The 17,424-nt window shown below is 35.0% G+C and overlaps 1 protein-coding gene across 2 annotated transcripts in view; it reads left to right on the forward strand.

The window, feature by feature from the left end:
* Positions 1 to 17,424, forward strand: part of LOC128923089 (cadherin-87A-like) — a 231,858-nt gene that overhangs the window by 20,062 nt on the left and 194,372 nt on the right. For both annotated transcript variants that reach the window (XM_054235551.1, XM_054235544.1), the window contains exon 2: positions 9,406 to 9,475. The gene's annotated coding sequence lies outside the window, so the exon portion shown is untranslated. The remainder of the gene's footprint in view (positions 1 to 9,405; positions 9,476 to 17,424) is intronic.

Genomic DNA, 17,424 nt, shown 5'->3' on the forward strand with positions numbered 1-17,424 from the left:
AATTCATTCCCTCTGAATTTTTTTCTTATAACAGTTTCTCTCTGTACCTGAAATGGTAAAAATCGGGTCATAATTCGGGTTGAAATCGGTTTAGGAATTACCTCGGTCCCCATATGCTATTTATGACGATTTTCGTTATTCTATTGAACTTTATACCGAATATATGGGTCGAATTGTGTTATCTTTATAAAATTACATCAATAAATTGCGAGAGTATAAAATGTTCGGTTACACCCGAACTTAGCCCTTCCTTACTTGTTTTAATTTTACTTTTTATTTAACTTTGCACTTAAGTTTCCTGCGTTTCGCCATTATTGACATTTGGCAACCAAAAAATTAAAAGGCAGGGATGGTAGTAAGAATAACAGTTGATTTATGTAAACAAATAAGTTGTATTTATTTGTGAAAATGGAAACTGCGGCTAGAAGTAAAAATTTTTCTTCGGATGAAATTTGCACACTGCTAAGCCTAGTGCAGCAAAATTCAAGTATTTTGGAATGCAAGGCAACAGGAAAAGTGCGTCCTGACCAAAAGGACAAAGTGTGGGAGACAATAACAGAAAGTTTCAACTCGGTGTGCTCCGGAGCACCTCGTTCAACAAAAAATCTGCGAACGAAATATTTAAATATAAAAGCAGACAGGAAAAAACGATCTGCTGATCACAAAAAGTATGTGATCAGGTACAGGCGGGGGTCCTTGCAAAGAGCCAGATCCCACTGATACCGAAGTTGACACACTGTTTGATGAAATATTGCCAAATAAAAGTGCGGGGGATGGACTCCACATATGACAACGACTGCCTAGAAATAAATGTTGAGGATTTCGATAATTCAGGTAGATACTTACACATTATGAAATATTTATTATCGTTTACAAATATGTGTGTCTGTTATTAATTTTAACAGTTGAGCTACAAAATAAGACAATAAAGGAAGATCAAATGATGGAAGAAGAAATTGGTATGTATATTTTTATTAAGAGCTATTACAAACTGCCGGAATGAAAATTAAGTTGTTTCCAAGTAGATTTTGAACCTTGGGAACACTATACACCAATGCAATTGAAAACGCCAAAAAAAAAACAGTGCGCTGAAACTGTAAATAAAAAACATACAAGCTGGGCTAAGCTAGCAGATATAAAAGCAAAATGGTCAGAAAAGAAATTGAAAGAAGAAATTGAGTTTACGAAAATCGAACACACGTTACGTATACAGCAAATGAAAGAAGCACATGAACTACAACAAAAATTTATCATTATGGAGCATGTCCTTGAAATGCGGATACTGGAGGATCAATTAAAATCAAAGTGAAAACGCAATTTTTTAACTTTTGCAATGTGCCTTATCAGTATTACTATTAATATTACAATGTGTTCCTGAATTTTAAACAAAATAATATTAAAGATGTTCATTTTATTAATTATGTATTAATTTGAAGAATTTACAAGTTTTTAAAATAAGTTTGTATTCGATTTTTTCTTGTTGGCAACTCAACACTTCAACAACTGTATATATAATGTTATTTATATCATTTCCGTAGACTGCTGGAGCATTGTAATCGCCATTTAAGTTACAAATATTATGTAAAACTGAGGTTGCTACAATAATACTTTCTACTACTGTAAGGCGCATTCGTATTCCCAGCGCAAGAACTGGAAATCGTCGTTTCCACACACTATACTGACGTTCGACACAATTACGGGTTCTGATTTGCGACTCATTGTATAGCGCCTCCTCCGGTTTTGCACTTTTAATAAAGGTGTCATTATCCACCGATTACAAGAATAGCCACTGTCAGCAACGACTATGGAATTTCCGAATTTACCTGCTTCAAATTGGCTAAATACTCGTGAATTTTTCAGTGTTATTGCGTCATGGGACGATCCTGGCCAGCGGGCTACGATATCCATTATGTTCAGGTTACTGTCCCAAAACGTTTGCACATTTATTGAAAAATAGTTTTTTTTCGGTTTCGAAATAGTTCTGCTTCATAGCCACCTAAATAGTTATTCATTTTCAATAATCTATCAGTTTAAATAATTTATAATGATTATAATGACCGGGTGATATTATTCTTACATGTGTGCAGTCCATAGCAGCTAGCACATGGTAGTAATGGTTATAAAGCGTTTTATTAACAATGAAATACTGTGACACACTCTTTTTATTGCGCGACAGGAAGAACTTTTTGAAACACCACATAGGTCACCACTCGTTCTTTGCATGCAGCCAGTTGCAAAGAAGCGCAATGTTAATAAAAGCATTAATTCGGGAGTCATAGCACCGTTTCTACAATGTTTTCCAAAAGAATAACATAATTTTTGATTGGAAGTACACTTACATATACTTATTTCTTAGTTTTGTGCTGAATTTTATTCCTAATAAGCTCCAGGGTCATCCATGCAGACTGTTTAGTTAAACGAAATCTGTATCGAAAATCAACTTCATCGTAATTCAGTAGACTCTCGTTAATTCAAACTTGCCATAATCCGAACCTCTCTATAATTCAAAGTTATCACGAGTTCCCTACTAAATCTGTTTATATTTCGAACTAAATCAATACATTTTCATACACTTGCTATTTAACAAAACGACGCGTTAATTCGAACTCATCAGCGTCCAACACTCGACAATTGCAGAGAGAAGAGGCGGAAAGATTGTAAATACATTTTGCGACAAGTTCAAACTTGTATCAAGATACACGAGCCTTTGTTTTTGTTAAATTATTTAGTTATTTAATTATTTTTCACTTAAATTTGTTTCGTGAAACCGGCTGTTAACAATAACAAAACTTACAACAATTTCCGTTTTCGAAGGCCAAAACTGTGCATATAAAGATATGTATGTATGATTGCATTCGTGCTGTGCACAGCAGACAGCTTTTGGTTGATCTCTAACCATAGGCAAGTAGCGCCCAACAACAACCAACGTATGGCTAATATCCATCGAGCTTCAAATCGCTGATGTGCCGAGTTCAAATGAACTGAAGAGTGAAGTGAAGTGAACGGAACTCAGCGCGAAAATGCGTGTGCGTCAACCGAGTAGTAAGTGGTTTGTGGTTTTCAAATTTTCTATTTTTCAGCAGTTCGACTACAGGCGCACCGCAAATGTGCAAATATTCGCTTGCAGCAGCAGCTGACAAACACAGAGAATTCCTTTTTCATCACTTAGCTATTTCCTTTACTTGCGGCTGTGTAAATTCCCCTTGCATATCTGTAGTTCGTATCTACTTATCAGAGAACTGCAAAAATCACTATTTTCTTGATTTACTCATACGCGAAATTCTTCATTCACTTCAACTCACTGAAAAAAACAGAGTGATGAGTAAAAATCAACTCATTTTGCCGTACACATCATTCCGAAGATTTTGAGTCCTCGGTTCAAAATTTCTCACTCAATTCAACTCACTGAACAAAAGTCAGCGTTCAATAAAATGAACATATGTTGACGAAAGCATCATTCTGTTCAATTTGAGTTGATCGATTATGAGTAAACGATTGGCGACAAGACGGCACGATGTGAGCGTTACGACTGCATGTACCGTAACAATTTCTATGCAGTTTGTTGTTGTAGCTTGTCTTGTTCTTCTTCTCACATTTCATCTGTGCAGAAAAAGTGCCGCTTGCTGCGCGCATGAGTAAAATCATACGAGTTGATTTTTGCGAGTTGAGTGTTGTTCTTGTTCAAAACAATGATTGTTGAACCGAATGAGCAAGCGCCCGAAATCATTATATTGAACACGAGCCGAACAAACTCGGAGTGGAACAAAAAATCGCACACAGACGAGTGAATTTAAAATCAACAACGAAAATGTGAGCTCAGGCAAGTTTGATCGGCTGATCCGAACAGTGTGATTATTCGGCTGTTGAGCGCGTACGAATGTTTTTCATTCAGCAAATGCAGTTCTCTGCTACTTATATACCGTTGCGTATATGTTGGGTTGTTGTGCAACATGTTTTTGTGGTCTCTGCGCGGCTAGCTTTGTTGCTGTTCATTGGTTGCACCAATCCCAATCTCGGCAACGAGCAATTACAATTACAAATTTGTGCTGCCGTGCGTTGGACAATGTTGCTACAGCAACTAGATTTGTGCTGCCACTCAACTGTCAGCGAAATTTTAAGCCATATTATTGGCGGTAGTTGTTAGCAGCTTGTGGAACCAAGTCCATATAGTATGTGTATACATATATGTATACGAGTACCAGTGTGTAAATTTTTAGCTACCATTTTGAGCCAGTTTGTGGGAAACTAACGCTCTTGGTGCCTGTTCCAAATACGAGTTGAAAATGATGTAGGCGGTAGTTGCATGCGAGGAGTTTTTGCGAATTTCGTAAATATGACTAAAATGGCTCAATGTTTCGGGACACATGTTCCACTTGACATTTTAAATTTAAAAAATATAAATCAAGTTGGCCACTTGAAATCTAGATCTGCTTCCATCGAACTCTTTGATTGATCTCGAGACAAACTATTCTTGCCGACAGGCGCTACTTTGGTTGGTTTGGTTGCGAATATTCAGTCTTTGGAGTACGTGACCGGACTCGCCCTACAAATACACGAATCTTCATTTTGCCTCGTGCAAATGCTTTCATTTACCACAAAAGCCAAATGGCGCCAAAGACTCCACATCGATGCATAAGTGAGTCTACAATAATATACTTACTACTTACCAATCTTCAAAATATACGCAGGAGTGCCTCTGTATTTAGTTGTTTGTGTATGTGAGTTTAAACGATAAAAAATATTGATAGTCCTGTTGATGCTGCTGCCGCCGCCAAAAAATATGGAATCGCTTCTACCGGCCAGCTGCAATATGTTAGTTGGTTGGCGTACAGACAGTGGTGTGCTGCATCTCTGATGTGATTTTCGAAAATATTTCGACAGCAACAATAAATCGCAGAAAAACAGCAACAGAGCAATAAGTGAACTTGCTTGTAATATTTTTGCGACCGGGTTTTCTTGCTGCCACTAACGCTGTTGTTGCTGTTACTGCTAGTGTTGTTATTGATATTTGTGATTACTTTGCATTTATGTTTTTGTTATGCCTTGTGTGTTGCTGTGCGTTATGTTACTACTTTTATTCGTACTTGGTACATATTTTTCTTGCATTTTTTGCGGTTTCACAGTTTTAATTTCGATTTATTTTTATTTTCAATTTAGTTCGAGTTTAGCTGAATGTAAAAACTCGTTTGTACGCGTATCAAATAGAAGAAAAAACGAAAACATAGAGAGGGAAACATTTTTGATTTCAATACTGTTAATTTCTTGTTGCTGAAACAATTCGAACACCTAACTTCTGAAAAGTTGAAGACAAAACGTAATAAATAAATTTAAGTATTTTAAATTGTTTTTCTTTCACTTTTTTATTAATTTATTAATGCATTATATCGAAAATTTAATAATAAATTCATTTTTAAGAGTTTGAGTTTCAGCAATGCCTTTAATGTCAAAATAGCTTGTGCCCGCAACGGATAACATGAATAAAAATTAATAAAACTTGGAACACGTGTCCATTGGGACTCTGGGAGAGTTGCTATTGAAATCGGACCATTGCCACGCCCACAAAATAGCGAAAAGCATAAATTAAGTTATGAAAGTAGTTTTTCGTACAGAGGATCTCATTAAGGAGGGCATATTTGGACTGAAAATGGGCGTGGCGTCGCCCACTTATGGATCACAAAACATATATCTCAGAAACTACTCGACCGATTTCAAATTTGGTATATAATATTTTCTTAATACCCTCATGACAAGAATGAAAAATGGGCGTACTTCCCATATAACTCAATTTTGAATTCCATTTGATGTGATGATCGTTGTTCCAGATGAGCTCTAAATACTACTGCAGCCCACTAATCAGCCCACATTTACAAATATTTGTCTATATATATATGTTTATTTGTCAAATTCGACTTATAGATGCATTACGTACAAATGTTTTTGCTTATCTGCTATTTTGACCGCCTAATACACACTTACGTACACAAATGTACTTTGTTGCATACAAATATTCGGTTCACTGTTGTTTCGGTTAACGCTGTGGTAAACGTTATAAATTAACTTACACAAAACCACAATTAAGATTTTAAATGTAAATACATTGCATAATGTTGCATGCAACTGGCATTTTGTGCCTGCAACTGTATACGTTGCAATGTAAATTTTGAAATAAATTAGATTCTACAAATTCGAATCAAATATTGAGCGATGTCAGATGATAATAATTGAGTGATTGATAAAATGATTGAAGTTGCATATGTGATTTTACGAAACTTGGGTTGCTATTTGTAAGAGGAGTTAAGAATTACCCAATTGACAATGAGACAAATTAAAGATGATAAAAAATAATGCAAGCTTGAGAAGACAGGAGATGAGTTGAAATCGAATTTCGAAAATAGATCCTTTGAAAAACATTATTATTAATTACAGTTATAGTTAGTTAGTTATTTATTAAAAATAATGGATATAATCTACATTTTCCTCTTATATCAATAGTGTGTAACATTTGTTGGTCAAGCTTATACGACAGATGACGGAACACCAAATGATAAAGACACAAATTGATAAAAATGAAGCACCAATGATGATAAATAAGATTTAACAAGTAAGGAAAGGCTAGTTCGGGTGCAACCGAACATTTTATACTCTCGCAATGTATTGCTATATTTTTATTAAGAAACACACACAATTTGAACCATATATTCGGCATAAATATATTTCACATATTAACCGATTTATAAGCTATTAAGCTCATCGAATTTTTGAAAATCCTATAATTAGGTATTCGCATATATTCATATATAAGGGAAGTTATGACCCGATTTTAAACTTTTCTGGTACAGAGACACACTATTACAATATATTTTCCCTGAATGAAATTAAGATACCTGAGAGATTTACCGAAATTTTCGGTGAAAAGTTACCATGGGGCACGGAGTTCTTCATATTCGATATCCGGGGCTTTCAAATGTTATAGTCCGATTTCGACAATTTTTTCACAAGTGATGCCACAGATCATATGTAGTATTTGTGCAAAGTTTTATTTCGCTATCTTCATTTGTTCCTTATGTATATATTATAAAGTGAAGGAATAAGATGGAATTCAAAAATGAGTTATATGGGACGTTGTCGTGGTTGTGAACCGATTTCCGAGTCCATTTTCCACACGTGTCATCAGGGTGTCAAGAAAATATTATATACCGAATTTCATTGAAATCTGTCGAATACTTCCTGAGGTATGGTTTTTGACCCATAAATGGGCTATGCCACGCCTATTTTCCATTTTGTAAAAAAAAACTCAGAGCAGCTTCCTTCTGCTATTATTGCTGTGAAATTTAGTGTTTCTGACGTTTTTCTTTAGTGAGTTAACTCACTTTTAGTAATTTTCAACCTAACCTTTGTATGGGAGGTGGGCGTGGTTATTATCCGATTTCAACTATTTTCATGGTGTGTGGTTAAGTTCGTCGGAGAACCGACTGCTGAAAGTTTGGTTTATATAGCTTTATTGGTTTGCGAGATATATACAAATAACCGATTTGTGGGCGGGGCGACGCCCACTTCCCCAAAAAAATTACATCCCAATATGCCCCTTCCTAGTGCGATCTTTTATAACTTTATTTCAACTCGTCTCGTCATCCTGAGCATTTTGATATATATAACCCTATATCTAACTCGTTAGTTATGTGACTTAGTATTATAGATACTCTCTTAGCAACTTTTGTTGCCAGAGTATAAAAAAATTCAAAGTAAACTCAGAGTTTCCTAAACACCATTATGATGTTAGAATTTTCAGGAGTTACTTGAGTCACTTGACCTCTATTAACATTTTATTAGCAAATTATAATTTTTTGCTAGTTGGTACAGAACGATGTTTTCTATAATACATTTTTTAGTATTTTGAAAACAATAAACCGCATTCACAGTTATACACACATATGTATATTGGTGTAACTGCATAAAATCAAGTGTGTATTTTGTTGACACAACTTTCCCGCGCTATGAGACAATTTGGCAATTTGGCTAACTTTTGCAGCATACACACATTTACATATGTTAAACTAAGCGTTATCTATGTGAGTTTGTATGTATGTGTGTGCACAACATGGTGAAAATGTGGAAACAAATAGATTTCATCTTTTTTGGTGTTTATCAGTGTTTTTGCCAGCAAATATTTGTGTTAATTGTTTATGATATTTCGAGATATGTATATGTACTTAAAAACATAAAAATCTAAGCAATGTCGATTGTTTGGTAGGGATGAGTGCGGAAAGTTTATTAAAAACATTATCGATAATTATCCGTGATTTATATATTAATAATTTATTTAATAAATTAATACTTCATTGTTTCTATGAGTAACAAACGGTTATAATTGGCCGATGCCGATACCAAGGCCGATTAATCGGTCGATCTCTACTTATGAGTCTCCGGTATTAGATTATTTCCGTATTGACAAATGTAGTGTTTGTGCATCAAATACATATATTTAAAATATCTGAACTATTAACACATAATCGTAGTCATTTTCTGGTTGGCGTGTTCATTGGTCACCCCGTATTTACGAACTTTGTTAGCATTTAATTGAAAATATACACAAATATTGTAAATGCAATTTTGTTTTTCAATATTTAAAGGATTTTGAGCTTATGCAAGCTTAAGCCACCGTGTGTTTATTGTTTTCGGTTATTTTGAGAGAGACCGAAATTTGCATATTTTTCCAAATTTGTTTAACTGAATTACTAGGTAATGATTTACCCACACGTCGCCTACAATTTACACGCTCATTATCTACTAACTCGACGCTCATGGCTCATAAATTTCCCATTCAGAGTTTGCCCATTTACCGTGCAGAGGGTTGCCACACTAATATATAATTATGCGTGGCATAATGTTTCTAAATGAAATTGAACAGAATTAAAAGCTTGTGACACCAACGAAAAGTAAACTAAAATTTATTACCTTCGTTTAATAAGGCTTTCGAAGAACATGGAATGGTATGAGTAAATAAGAGAGTTTATGCTCATGAGTCTAACTGAGTAGGTTCTTCTTTAAATTGAGTATAGTCTCCCAAACGGAAAAAAATTTAGTGAGCGGAGCAAATGTAATGTATTCACTATAACTACCATAATTTTTGCAGACGAAATTTACTAAAAATCAGATTTTATTAACAACTCTTGACTTCGGCAAGATTTTAACCTAAAAATAAACAACTAAATAAAAGCTGGTATAAAAACGAGAATATATTTTCCCATGTTTCAGGTGCAGAGATTCGACTCAAGCTCAGTTGAGAGATTCTGTTTTTGCGTTAATCTTAAAATAAATTATTTAAATCAAAGCCAATCCCTTGAATCTCAATAGATCAAGCTTTATATCTTTCTTAATAATATTGTTTTTTTTCTTCTATTACAGATTGACTCGCTGATATCCAATGGAACTTTATGCTCATTCTTGCACTTAATCTACCGATATATAGAAGCAGGTAGGCGAAATAGTTTAAACCAGAAAAGCTGAATAAAAACCAACATTTGTTAAACAATAAAATATTTGAATAATAAAAACGCATGAAAAGATCTATGAAGAAATAACAACAAATTAATTAATATGTTCCAAATCATACCAAAATGCAGGCAAAATTTAGTGCTAATATATTTTTTTACTATTAAAAATTTACTTTATGAAATTGTGTGTAGCATTTCAGTGAAACCACTTGACATATTGGTTGATTGTGTATTTATAAAGCTTTTGAACCCAGAATTTATCAATTTAATTTAAATGCATTTATGAATATTTTTACAACAAAATATCACACTGTGGCAACTAAGGTACTCTTATTATCGGTTGTACCAAACATTAACGGGTTTGAAGCTATACTTCTACATACTCCCAGAATATTATATGTATGTATATTACAGAGTTGTGATTTTTGGCATTCGTTTGATAAGGTCTTTCAACTTTGGAAATAAAGGAAATGGCTTCTTAAAAGACGAGTAAAGAGAAGTAATTTCAAATGGCGTAATTTATCCATCAATAAATATCATTAAATCAAGTTTTTGTCGTCTTTAGAATATAATGCCATATAATTGACAACATGAAGTTTTGAAATAATTTTGTTTTTCGTAATCATAATCGAAAAATGCCAAATGAAAGTTATTCTGAATTTCAATCGAGTTGATATATCACATAGCTACCATCTAACCTTATGTTCAGATCGGAGCTTATATTATATACATTTTTCAGTTGAGCAGATAATATAATATAAATTAGGAAATTAAATATTTATCGATCATAAAATTAACGAAAGCGGGCCATTATAATAAATAGTATACAATGAATTCTCATACAAAACGTTTTCGCTGATTCTAGATTTCCATCAGTAACTCTTTTTATTGGCCTATAATTATCTAATAATATAAAAAAATTTAATGCTATTATTAGCAAAGGGGTTAATGAAATTCTTCCAGATCATTATAAAGAACCATTAGGGCAATATAACTAAGCTACCCCAGTGCAACAAGTGTTGTTTGGGTATAAATTAATACGCGATTTTGAGGTTTTTCACAAGAATTTATGAACATAAAATTATTGAAAACCATCAATACATGCGTACAACATATGTGCCAATACAAATAAGTAGTATTAATTATGAATAATAATAACAAGTAGCAATAACAGTCCCTGGCCCTTTCAACGATTTCACGTATACTTGTAAAACGAGGTTCTCTTAATTTTGGGCAATAGGTTAAAGTTACACGGAGTCATGTCTGGCGAATATGAAGCCTCGGACATTGTCAATGTATTGATTTTGGCGCAGATTCATTAACAAGCAAAGCTCATTTTGGCCCCAATTGGTTATACCATGTGCAGCCAGGCCCATCTCCACCTGACACTTCCGTCGCAGTGGAGGTCTTCCTCTTACTCGGCTTCGACCCGAGTATTGCATCAAACATTTTCAAAGTTGACAACAGGACCTAATCAGCGCAGCCGTTGTCTTTTTATTCGGCGGATTATGTCAATGTGTATTAACGTATAAATCATACATTGCGAAGTTCCATCGTCTGCGGTATTCGCCGTTGCCAATGTTTAAAGGATCATAAATCTTCCGCAAAACGTTTCTTTTGAGAAATCTGAGAGCTGTCTCTTCGGATGTAGACATTATCCGCACTTCTGTATTATAAATCAGAGCTTACGGAGCTTTTGATGTTGCTCCATGTCAATTTACACAGCTGACAATTTTACCAAATTCAGACATAGCAGCGTAGAGGCAGCTCCTTTTCGTGCTGTCGAAAGCGGCTTTAAAATCGACAAATGATGGTGTGTATCGATTCTTCTTCTCTCATGCCTTTTCCAAGATTTTGAGATTTTCTAGGTCTAAAACCACACTGCTAAAGTCCAATCAGTTTGTTGACGGTGGGTAATTGCTATTCTGACTTCTTCGATTTCAATTTATCATACTTCAGGGGCATGTATATCAACGTAATAAAATTTTGAGAATTGAACTCTCCAAATCCGTAAAATTTAAAAGTTTACAATTCCCGTTATTTTTTGAACACACCCCGCGTGTATGTGTAAAAATAATTAAATGCGATTTAACGCACACATACCAATAAAGAAGCTGAAATGTTATTAATTTAATGCATTTTAATTACGCGTGCTATGCTTTTTTTATTTATTTGTATTTCTACTACGCGAACAATTTGATGAATGGAAACTATTTTTATACACTTGTTGGTGTACCAGCGTAGTCACAAAGATGATAACGACAACAACAACAACGACAATTGTAAGTGGCAATTGCATTCAAAAACAAAAAAACAAGAGAATTAAATTTTCACACACACAAACATACATACATATATACAAACATTTATATATACAGTAAAAGCTGTCATTTTGTATTGCTGACCGCATTTGTTTGCAATTAAATGTTGCACGGTGTAACAGCAACAACAATAATATGCTTTTATTGCACACAAAATTTAATTCTATTCAACAAAGGCCAACATAATGGCGGTAAAGTACAGTTGGTTGTTTTTATTGTTTTTTTTTTGCGTCCGTCTTCCTCTGGTTGCCTGTTTGCCGAGCGCAAAATATTTATAAACCTCTATTCTTCCGCCTATCCACTTGTTGCCTGCCGTGCTGCCGCTGCTGCTGCTGAACAATGTCAAACATTCGCAATTAAATTATTTAAGTGCGACGGCGCACAATTGCATTCATCGCGTTATGCAATTTCGCTGCGATGAGTTAGTGGCCAGCGCAACAGGTGGTTGCGAGGGAAACGTGTATACGTACTATGTGTTTACGAGAACAGTGCTGCGAAATAATGAGGCTTTTAAAAGCAAAAAAACACAAACTTTAAATATTATTAAAATATCAGCACTTTCCGGTGGACCAATTAAAATTTTTGCTAGACAAGAAGAAAAATATGCCAGAACTATTTCTAAATAAGTTAATACAGTATACTCTCGAAAAGTAAATTCTCAGAAAGTAAATAATCGCGGAAAAGTTAATCACCTTTAAGATTACACATGCACCTCGAAAAAGTAATTTTTTTAATTTACTTTTCAGAGAGTGTGATAAAAAATTCGAAACGAAGCAAGCAGCGTTTTTTACGATGTTGCAAAAACACTTACTCTCTTGTTTATCGCGTATTTTTAGTAAATAAACTCTCCTACTTGATCCACTGGTTTAAAAATGAAAACGAGGAAATCAGGTGTCAGACTTTTTGAATTGTTGTACAAAAATGGTCAGAAAATATATTGCAAAAGAAAAAAAAGAATATTCAAGATTTTTTCTCTTCATAGTAAATACATATCGCTCATTTACTTGAATAGTGTCACAACTCAAAAATCGTGTTTGCAGAAATGTGCGCAATTTCATCGTCCATATTGTATAAAAATTTCATTCCGATGCGCAGAAAAATAAGCGGTGAAATAAGAATGTGCCGTTATTAAACTTGTTATGTTGCAATATTTTTTCCCCACAATAACAACACTTCTCAGTTGTGCGAGAAATAGTTATACTTTTTTTACGAAACAACAACATATTTTGTGTTACAAAACATATTATCTATCAAGTTGGTTTTCTTTTCAGAAAGAACGACATATTTTGTGTTGGAACGATATTGGTGAAAATTAATTAAATTTTTCATATTGCTTTTTTTCAACAAAAACGACACATTTGACTTATGACGGCGAAATTGATTTATATTTTTCACAAATATCGACATAATTCAAAATGGTTCACATTTATGCCCAAGTAAAAGCATTAGTGCACTCTGTTTGGTCCATTTCTGCTCAACATTGTATTTAATATATTACAGGCCACTAGATGTGTCAATAAACTGATGGCAGTTTTCTATATTTGCTAAATAAGAGACAATTGAAAACTTTAAAACGCTCTCCTGAAAAATCGACTTTTTTGAGTTGTGACACTATTCAAGTAAATGAGCGATATGTATGTATGTAAATGTAAATATGTTTTTCATGTAAATCCATATGTTTTATTGAAGCAAATAAATGAAGGAATTTTTTAAGTTTAAAAATGCATTTAATATTATAAAAACAGATAATTTATGTTGACTTTGTCTCGAAACAATTCTCCATCTCGTCTTTCCTGCGGAGTGACCTCCACTACTCTGCCTCGGCTTCCACCAGCGGGTACTGCACGGAACACTTTCAAAGCTGCAGTGCTTTCATCTATACGGACAACATGAGCTGACTAGCGTAACCGCTATCTTTTTATTTACTGAACTATGTCAATGTTATCGCATAACTTATACAGTTTGTCCCATCGTTCAAATGAACAAAAATCGTCCGCATACCCTTTATCTCGAAAACTCCTAGTGCCGTCAAGTCGCGAATGCGATTGCCTCTCATCCGAGGCTGTTGTTTCCCTTTCATTGAGAAGGGTTTTTTATGTGGGGGATCCCAAACCCTAGCACTACCGCATAAGCGGTCTTCGCTTTCTCACTTTAGCTCGCCTTCAAACGAATGTCTGTTGGTTAACCAGAGTATACTTGGCCTAAAAAATGGAAGTCGCGAGTTGCTTGAGCCCCATGTAAAAGAATCGTTCCTGGCCAGTCCCAAGTGAATGGCACTCCGATCTTAGTTTGGAGGAAATTGACGATATAGACGTGCATGTTATGTATGCCACGCCTACAAAACCCAATTCAACATATGTAATAGATTTTGTGGTTCAGTTTGTGTGTAGGACGAAAGTTCCTAACTGTGGCTACGAAACCATACATAAGCTGCTTTTTATTTTTCTTATCTACTTTAGAACCAGTGTTTTTATCTGAGCTGGCAATGCCTTTAGAAAGCTTGGGGTCTTTCTACCGAAATTTAAATTTACATCATTGTGGATGACATTCTAGCTTTATCTGATTTAATTAGGGTTTGTTGTTGTACGCGTTCAACACAAAAGACAACACTTTTGGCATACATACATACATAGATTGTCCGTAATCGCCAACAATTAGTGACAATTTAAATGCAGAAAGCTTTCAAGCTCGTTGAGCAATTAGACCTCTAATTCAAATTAGAATGTGAATTGTGGTTGACACGGAAAAGAAATTGCCGCTAGATTGCATACATGGTCGCATCTGCATAATAAAACAGAGAGTGTGGTTAGAAGTTAAGTGTCGAGACATTATGTTAGGCGGTGCAACAATAGCGAAGCAACATTTGAATGTATGCTAATATGAGCGTTTATGGGTTAAAGTGGCGGAATAAAAGCATGCCAAAATAAACAAATTATCTAATGCGCGGAAGCGTTTGCAGAAGGCGGATGCTATGCGCACATCCCCAAGGTACACCCACTCTACCCACACCCAAGCAGCAGATCATAGGCAGCAGGACCTTGCAGCAAACGCCATGCAGGGTTATGTCGCAGCAGCAGCAAATGTCAGTACGCTGGCAATTTGCATACGGCAAATTTGTTCCAGTCGAAACAAAACAAAGCATTTGGCGCGCTACTTGACTACCAACGACTGACTGTCGGCCGGGAAAAATGTGTCACATTGGCAAAATACTTTATGCAGTGCAAGATATGTTCACAGCGAGCAAGGAAACAAACACAAAGCAAATGGCAAAACAAGAAGCTGACAAAAGTAAAAAAAAATTTTACTCTGTACAGCATTGCAGTCGTTGCCGTTCTGTTCGCTTTTGTCGCTTGATTATTTTGGCGCCGCCTAGACAGCCAGGAAGTGCAATATATTGTGTCTAAGTGTGTGTGTATGCTGTCAACGGAAGTGCCGTTTTCGTTTGCGCATTGTCCTTACTTCCTCTGTTCGTCAGTTAGCAGGGTGAGAGGAGTCGACCTTTAGTGCATGCGTTAGCTGAACCGTCGCTGGATTAATGCATATATTTATATCCTGAACAAGTTTGTCACGAAGTTTGTAACACCCAGTAGGAAGCGTCTGAGGCCCTATAACTGAGTTGATTTAGCCATGTCCGTCTGTCTGTCTGTCTGTATATATACGAACTAGTCCTTCAGTTTTTAAGATATCGTTTTGAAATTTTGCAGATGTTATTTTCTCTTCAAGAAGCTGCTCATTTGTCGGAACTGCCGATATCGGACCACTATATCATATAGCTGCCATACAAACTAAACGATCGGAATCAAGGGCTTGTATGGAAAACTTCCGCATTTTACTACATATCTTCACGAAATTTGGTGTGAGTTATTGTTCATAGAAATAATTTAATCTCCGAAAAAATTATTCAGATCGGTTCACTAAAGCATATTTTTATACTCTCGCAACAAAGTTGCTAGAGAGTATTATAGTTTTGTTCACATAACGGTTGTTTCTAACACCCAAAACTAAACGAGTTAGATATAGGGTTATATATACTAAAGTGATCAGGGTGAAGAGTGGAGTTAAAATCCGAATGTCTATTTGTCCGTCCGTCCGTCCGTCTGTGCAAGCTGTAACTTGATTAAAAATTAAGATATCTTAATGAAACTTGGCACACTTATTTCTTGACACCATAGGAAGGTTTCTTTCGATAATGAGTTAAATCGGACCACTGCCACGCCCACAAAATGGCGAAAACCGAAAACACATAAAGTGCCATAACTAAGCCATAAATAAAGCTATGGAAATAAAATTGGGTATGAAGGATTGCACTATGAAGGGGCATATTTGGATGTAATTTTTTTGGGGAGGTGGGCGTGGCCCCGCCCCTAAATAAGTTTTTTGTACATATCTCGGAAACCAATAGAGCTATATATACCAAACTTTCTGCAGTCGTTTTTTTTAGCCACTTCTTAATACAGTCCAAAAATGAAAGAAATCGGATAATAACCACGCCCACCTTCGAAGACTTGAAACTCACCGGCACTGATTGTTGAAATCTACAATTTTTCATTACTTTGAAATACACTTTGTTTATCTTGTATTTAATCCCTCAAAGCAAAAGTGGTCTATGCTATAGACAAAGATTCTAAACAAGATTAAGTAGTGTATTTATTGATTTCCTCCAAGCTAGAAAACTTACATATATAATAATTACCATCTTTGTAGAGTTTTGCGCTTTGTTTGCCAGTATTCAAATTACGTTCTTAAAACCAATACACTACCTACTACTCAGTACCATCTGTTGCATTTAATACACACTTACATGCATACCTAATCGATAAGCATATGTAAGTATTTGTAAAGGGTGAACCATTTCGAGATTCCCAATTTTCTTAAAAAAAATTACAGAAACTTCAAAATTATTGGGGAATGTTTATCATCATTCGAAAGAACATTCTTTGGCATTTCTTTTTTAAAGATTATCTCTTTCCAATGTTGACCGCGGCTATGACTCAGAAGGTCCATCTGTTGAGTCCAATTTTCGATGACTCGTTCGAGTATTTCGACTGATATCGGGTGAATGATACGCGTGATGTTTTGCTCCAAGGCCTGAATCGAAGTGGCAATGTCAACATAGACTTTATACTTTACATATCCTCACAGGAAAAAGATGTAATATCACACGTGTACCAAGTGTTCTCTCACCGAAGTGTTCTCTCAATAAATCTTTTGATTGAAGCGATATGTCGGGTTTCGTCGAAAAAAGACCTTTTTTCTTGAATTTTTTTAGAAAAAATTATTGCTGTAGGTTTATTTTACTTATTATTATATGAAAGTACAACATTTGAAGGATACTTAAAAAAAGTTTTATCGAAAAATAGCGAGGAAAAACGGATTTATCGTCGATCTCTGCAGGCATTTCGAAAAGTAGTTTTTGTGCGGTGACCAGCCTACAGCATCACTGGATCATCTGACACCAAAAAATCAAAATGCTTTCTTTAGTTTATTAGTTTATCTTTCAATTGACGTCGAGTTTTTTTTAATTATTACATTTGTCAAGTTTTGGTACCAATTTCAAGCCAAAATGACGATTTTAGACGAAAAAATCGACCTATTTGTTATTGTAAAAT

The sequence above is a fragment of the Zeugodacus cucurbitae genome, chromosome 2, assembly GCF_028554725.1.
Source record: "Zeugodacus cucurbitae isolate PBARC_wt_2022May chromosome 2, idZeuCucr1.2, whole genome shotgun sequence".
Classification (NCBI taxonomy): domain Eukaryota; kingdom Metazoa; phylum Arthropoda; class Insecta; order Diptera; family Tephritidae; genus Zeugodacus; species Zeugodacus cucurbitae.